The sequence below is a fragment of the Carlito syrichta genome, unplaced genomic scaffold (assembly GCF_000164805.1).
Source record: "Carlito syrichta isolate Samal-C Ts95f unplaced genomic scaffold, Tarsius_syrichta-2.0.1 Scaffold262850, whole genome shotgun sequence".
NCBI lineage: Eukaryota > Metazoa > Chordata > Mammalia > Primates > Tarsiidae > Carlito > Carlito syrichta.
Window position 1 is genome coordinate 31,345 of NW_007206946.1, and position 7,472 is coordinate 38,816.

General features: G+C 38.7%; 1 pseudogene; it reads left to right on the forward strand.

Annotated features, from left to right (window-relative positions):
• Positions 1-930: 930 nt before the first annotated feature.
• LOC103254026 lies at positions 931-1,580 on the forward strand (annotated as a pseudogene).
• The last annotated feature ends 5,892 nt before the right edge of the window (positions 1,581-7,472 follow it).

Consider the following 7,472-nt stretch of genomic DNA (forward strand, 5'->3'; position numbering starts at 1 on the left):
TCATTTCCTCAGTTCTATGAATGGTTGTAGAAGCGTGTATTTCCCTTTATGAAAACTCTCTTTACTCAGATTGTATAGAGTAGCTTCTGTTTCCTGGTCAAGCCCTGATAGATGTAAATGGGCTTTAGGATTGGTTGATTCTAGTGCTCAGTGCATTCATCAGAAATGGAAGTCCTTTTAGTATTTCTGGGTAACATGTCTATTTTTGACCAAGTACTGACAAGGAGTTGGAACAAGGCCAATATTCATTTTGTTGGGTATATTGTCCAAACTGTATTGTTGCAATGGGGAAAGGGTAAGGAAACAACTACAGTGCTTTATGGATTTTTAAATTATTTTTGTTTTCTTTTTGTATATCATCCAGGCTATTCTCCCAAGTTTATTCTTTTAGGTGAAAGTTAGAATTATGATATTGTATTTCCTTTTAAAAAATTGAGATCTTGAATAGGATTACTTAAATGTGTAGATTAATTTGGAGATTATTTAAGTATTTGGAATATTGAGACTTTTCATCAAAAAATGTTTTCTTTTATGCCCTCTCAATAAAGTTCTACAATCATTTTTACATAAATCCTGGCCATTTAAAAAAATCTAGTTTTAAATATTGTGGTAACCGTTGTTGATGGTGTTATTGTGAATGTACTATTTTTCCCCATCGTATTTTCTAACTAGTTATTATTTTTGTACTATAAATTGTTCGAGATTAAGCCCAGCAAAAAGATAAAAATCCAGAGATATTTGCCAGTTTTTTTTTTTTTTTTTTCTTTTCCTCACATAGGAACAGGAACCACAGTGTATCTTTTTCTTCAAATTCAGAGGTTATTTTTTCTAGGAATAGATTAAATACACACAAAAAAAACCCACATGCAAAATATTGCAGTTTTATTCTAAGTGCAGAGATCCTATGTGTGTGTGTTACCAGTAAGCCATATGATTAACCTTGCTAAAGAAATTCCAAGGGCTTCTTTATTTCCAGATCTAGCGAGGAGGAGGCACCATCATGGAGTTGATGTCTGCCACAACAAAAACCCAAAGGTTGGGCGCAAGAGCCAGGACATCTACCTAAGGCTGTTGGTCAAGCTGCACAGGTGTGTGGTCAGAAAAAACAATTCCGCCTTCAACCAGGTTGTGCTGAAGAGGTTGTAAATGAGTCGCAGCAACTGGCCACCTCTGTCCCTTTTCCGGATCATCCGGGAGATGAAGCTTCCAGGCCAGGAAAACAAAACGACTGCGGTAGTAGGGACCCCAACAGGTGACGTGTGGGTTCAGGAGATGCCCAAACTGAAGGTATGTGCGCTGCGTGTGAGCAGCCATGCCTGCCGTGCGTTCACAAGGCAGGGGGCAAGATCTTCACCTTCGGCCAGCTGGCCCTGGACTCCCCCAAGGGCCACAGCACAGTCCTGCTCTCCAGTCCTCGCAAGGGCTGAGAGGTGTCCGGGCATTTCGGAAAGAGCACGGGAACCCTCCACAGCCAAACCAAATCCTAGGTCCGCTCCAAGGACCTGAAGTTAGAGCGTGCCAGAGGGCAGCGGGCCAGCCACGGCTACAAAAACGAAACCTGGTTCCTACCCTCTTACTAAAAAGATCTCGGATGAACCGGGCTCAGTGGCTCAGCCTGTAATCCCGCGCCTTTGGGAGGCTGAGGTGAGTGGATTGCCTGAGCCCGCGGGTTCGAGACCCGCCTGGGCAGCAAAACCTCAGCTCTACAATAAATCAAAAAATCAGCCGGGCGTGGTAGCGTGCGCCTGTAATTCTGGCTACTCGAAAGGCTGAGGAGGAAGGATCGCTGGAACCCAGCAGGTCGAGGCTGCGGTGCCCGGGAGCGGCCACTGCACTCCAGTCTGGGTGACGGAGTGAGACTCCAACTCTAAAAAAATAAAAATAAAAAATAATAATAATAAAAAGGATCTCGGATGAAAAAAAGAAATTCCAAGAAAAGAAAACTTAAAGTACTGAGCAAAATATTAGAAGCACTTTTTTTTCCACAGTCGAACTTGGTTCATCTTATGTTGTACTGCATCATTCCCTTAATTTGTCTGATTGAATACTGTTAAAAGTCCTGAATTCACTCATTTGGACCCCACAACTTAAACTGTTTTTTCATACAATGAACATTTACTGGAATTGACCCTTAACTATGAAAGTTTTTATATCATAAATATCACCATCCTCTTTTGCAGGCTGACCTTAAATTTGCTGTCATTCTATGCCCTCATAAGTGAAGCTTTTAAAAAGTGCTGATGAGAAAAACCCACTTCAAAGTCTCCCTTGTGGCTGCATCTTTAACAATGATCCAGATGTGTAACCAGAATTGAGAACCCCCTGCTCTGACTCCTCAAAGAAATTATAAATGCTCTCATAATCACAGCAATATTTGTGATTTGCTAAAATAATAACCAACATTAGTTGAGTAGCTGATAAGAGCCAGCCATGTAAAAGTAGTTTACATATTTTATTATATTTATTTATATAACAAATGATTGCCCAAATAAAAAAATTATCATATGCTTTTATTGAAAGCAATTCTCCCTCAAAATAAAGGAAAAGGCATTTTTTCCCCAAAACTTATAAAACCTAACTATAAGGAATACCCTTGGTTCTTATTTAAATCAAATAATTTCTGAAGTGAAAAACAAAACTCCTTCCCTAACTATTAGATATAATACACTGATATTTGGACAAATTGACTAAATTGATCCTCAAACTACAAATAAAATCTCTTTCTCAAGAATCTCTGAAGTCAAAGGAATCCATGCCTGTAAATTTCTCTAAACTAATGGGATTCTATAAAATGTTATTCTGGGAACATTACAATTGTAAACTTTAATAGGTAAAAACAGAACTTCTTTATCAAATAAATTTGGAAAATGAGAAGTTAAACAAAATTAAATAGAATTATTTACTACAAGCTTTCCTGTAGCCTCTAATATGACAAAGTTGTGTATATATCTCTAAAAGAGATACATGCAGCATTTCCAAAATGCATCTAAACATGTAACTCTTATTAAGGAAGCATCCCTGAAGATCAGAGTTCTGAGAACACTAGTTAAAATATACTGCAATGTGAAATAAAAATAACAAAAGTAAGGGCTTATATCTAGACAGTGATTTCACTTTAAAAAGACTTCTTAATCAGTAGAAGGTTAAGTTCAAAGCTCCAATTTAACTAATTTTCTTTACTTAGTTTTCCTCCCAGAAAAGGTAGGGTCTAAGACAAGGACCTTCACATAAATAGTTCATTCTGGAAAGTGTTCTCAGGGAACCATAATTGAGAAACTTGAATGGAAAAAAAAAAAAGAGGGAAAGAGTGGCATGAACCCCCAAATTTTATGCAACTGATTATAGCTGTGGGCATTGGTGGTTTAATTTCACTGGAGCTCTTGCCAAAAACTTTCTAGAAGTGACTTCATAATTATCTGTCCAAGATACAGAAAAGAGAAATTATGTATTCAGACTATCATTCCCTGTTGGTCATCGGTTCACCAGCAGATCTTAACTTCTTTCTGCTTTCAAAGTGTGCATGCACCAGAATGACTGAACAGGTTCCCAGGGGTGTGTCATCCATCAGCAGAGAAATCTCAAAGCAGAAAACAAGAAACATGGGTGGCAGCTTAAATGAGGTTGCCATCAGGCTACGCCTGTTTGACTGACTGCTGTAGCAATGGATAGAGCTAAAAAGTGGGCCAAGACATTGTGAAGGATGGAATAGATACCTGATACTGTAAAGTCACAGAGAACTCAAGATGATAGTTGGTGGCAAACTACAAAGAATTCAATATAGGAGAGTGAGTGGAACAAGCGACAGTCTCTGCTGCAATTAGTATTGCTCGATTTTCAACACTTCCATTTTAGATTTGCCTCACTCTTAGCCAGGATTTAAAAGACTAAATAGCTTCTGGTGATTTAGGCTTTAATCATAGAGGTATTGAAATCAATGGTTTATTTGCCCTCATTATCTGTGGTTGCTGCAATTGTCCATTTATGTCATCACCCAGCAAATAAGCACTAAAGGACATATAGTGAATCTTCGGGTTTCTAATTGTACTCTTTTTGTATGCTTGTGTCTCCCATTTGTCATGCACCAACTCTAACTCTTTCGGTACACAGGATCAATTCATCTTGCCAATAACCAACATGACAACTCTTTTTATTTTTGCCAGCTTATCCACTGGCATGAGAAGGCCATAATGATCATGTGATAGTTGAAGCTTCAAACCTATAGTTGACCCTACCGTGTCTTCTGGTGGAAGAGCCCTTCCCTACACTGAGAATAAAGATTTCTTTAGCAGTTGAGCCTAAGGCTTCAGGATGAGAAGCACAAATTCCCCAAGTGGCTTATTGAGAGGAATGGTGAAAGTAACCAAACAAACATCTGTCCTCTGGTTCCAGGACTAGTACACTGGGAGACACAGGAACACCTATCATCTATTTTATCCTGTAAGACTGTCACCCAAAATTGTAATGTGTTAGCCCAAAACTGTTGCCATAGTTGAGGTCATGATAGACAATTACATTATTAGGCTAAAAGAGTCTGAATGATGTCCATCGTAGTCTATCATAATCCATCCAAACCTGTAAAAAAAAAGTGGATATGCTTGAGAAAATCACATTTGTGTCCTTGAAGTCTTTGTTGATGGCACTAATCTTTAAAATTCTTCTGGATACTGCAGTATTGATTCTGATTTACTGCATTCATAGGGGGAGGAGAGAGGAATTGTTTCAAGATACCACACTTTTTTTTTGGCCACAATTGCTATTATTAGATAAAAAACAGATATGTAACTTATTTTAGCTGGAAAGACAACCATCCCAATTATGCATGGAGGTGGAGGGAATCACATAGAAGACTTTCATAGACTCATTGGACCTATTATTAAATGAACTTAGGCCAGGACTCCATTTAGCATCTGGTCTCCATAAGTCCCCATGATTATGTTTCGATCCCCAGATAGCAACAATTCTTAGGTTTATCCTTCTTTTTTTTTAGTTGGAGTCTCACTCTGTCGCCCAGACTGGAGTGCAGTGGCCGCTCCCGGCCACCGCAGCCTCGACCTGCTAGTCTCCGGCGATCCTTCTGTCTCAGCCTTCCAAGTAGCTGGAATTACGTGCGTGCGCTACTATGCCTGGCTAATTTTTTTGATACATTATAGAGATGAGGTCTCGTCAAATTGCCCAGGCGGGTCTCGAACCCGTGGGCTCAGGCAATCCATTCACCTCAGCCTCCCAAAGGCACGGGATTACAGACTGGGCCACCAAGCCCAGCTAGGTTTATCCTTCTAAACATCCCTATCTCTCTTTCCAGAATCTCAATCTTTTCCTATCAGAGCCTTGGCTTTGACATAACAGCTCCAGAAATTATTCTCTCTGTAAAGATCTCTTAACTTTACAATGGAGGTTTCCTGACATTTGCAGTGTTACCTGAGTTCATAGTTGGATAACCCAAGCCTATTCGTTTCTTTTACCAAAATCCTAAAATTATTAACTAAAGCCTGCCAATTTCATAGTCCTTTTAACTACCACTGTCTCCATACTGTTTAAGTGCCAATCCAAAATATAAGCTACTATTTGACCTTCCTTACATACTTCATCCCAATATACCCCTGTTCCCTATGGAGTCAATAATTGTTCCTTCCCAGCTTGCCAGGGTGTCATCAGTACCCTTCTCCTCACTAGTATGGTCCTTTTGTCCTCAGATAGCAAGTTGTCTAAATTCAGAATTACATTGTAATAGTTTGCTTTCCAGGACCATTTCTAAAACGAGTGTGCAGGATGCAATTCAAAATCACTTGACACAAAAAGAAGCAGAAAAAGTGACTCAATTTCAAGGGAAAAAAAATCAAGAGATAACAACCCTGAGATGACTCAGATGTTAGAACTATGAATCTTTCAAGCAGCTATTATAACTGAGCTGCATGAGATAAAGAAATCACACTTAAAATGAATGAAATGATCATCATTCTCAGCAAATTATAAAAAGAATCCGGTAGACATTTTAAAACTGAAAAATACAATGACTAATTTTTTTTAAAAACTCCTAGAGTAACAAAAAGCAATTTTAGAAAATAAGAGTGAAGATGGGGGGTTTACCTATCTGTTTCAAGACATATTATAACACGACAGTAATTAAGACCGTTTGCAGTTTGAAAAATGTTCTTTAAGTCTTTATTTCAGAAAAATTGTTCCATAAATAAGTGGAACAGACTAGAGAGTGAAAAAATGGACCCAAACATTTGGTCAACTGATTTTTGACAGAGAAGCCAAGACAAGTCAATAGAGGAATGAAAGTGGTTTGAACAAATGATTCTGGATAAACCAGATATTCAAATAGGAAGGAAATAAACAGATATAAACACTACTTATACACACAATATACAAAACTGAACTCAAAATAGATAAAAGATCTAAATATAAAATCTAAACTTATCCCACGCCTTTGGGAGGCTGAGGTGAGTGGATTGCCTGATCCCGCAGGTTCGAGACCTGCCTCATGTCTACAATAAATCAAAAAATCAGCCAGGCGGTAGCGCATGCCTGTAGTTCCAGCTACTCGGAAGGCTGAGGCGGAAGGATCGCCGGAGCCCAGCAGGTCGAGGCTGCGGTGGCCGGGAGCGGCCACTGCACTCCAGTCTGGGCAACAGAGTGAGACTCCAACTCAAAAAAAAAAAAAATCTAAACTTATAAAAATTCTAGAAGAAAATATGAGAAAAATTATTGCTTTGTTCAACTACATAAAGGTTTCTTAGAATACTGAAAACATGAAACATAAAAGACAAAAATGATAAATTGAACCTATTCAAAATTAATGCATTTTACTCTTCAAAGATAACCACTGCTAAGTAGTATTTTTACACACTCTTGGTGGAATCTCAAAGGCCTGACGCTGAGTAAAAACAAGCCTGCCTCAAAGGTTACATATCATATGATTCCATTTATATGGCATTCTTGAAAGACAAATCTGCAGTATCGAATCACATATTAGCAGTTGCCTGGGGTTATGAATGAGGGAGAAGTGAATATAAAATGATAGCCTAAGGGAGTTTTTTTGGATGGTAGAACTATTTTTGTTTTGTTTTTCTCTGAATATGGTGGTAGTTTCAGGTATCTATACACATATTAAGATTGATAGAACTGTACTCAAGAGAAAAGTAAAAGTTACTATATCATAATTTTAAAAACAAAAATGCGGTCCCCTAGGATGTTTACCCAAATTAATACTCCATTCTGTTTCCATTTACTGTGCATAAGAATGTATCCTTTTCCCATTCTCTAGTCAACACTAGTTAATTGAACATTTTTATTCTTTTTCTTTTTTTTTTTGAGTTGGAGTCTCACTCTGTTGCCCAGACTGGAGTGCAGTGACACGCTGCCGGTCACCACAGGCTCGACCTGCTGGGCTCCGACGATCCTTCTGCCTCAGCCTTCCTAGTAGCTGGAACTACAGGCGTGCGCTGCCACGCCCAGCTAATTTTTTG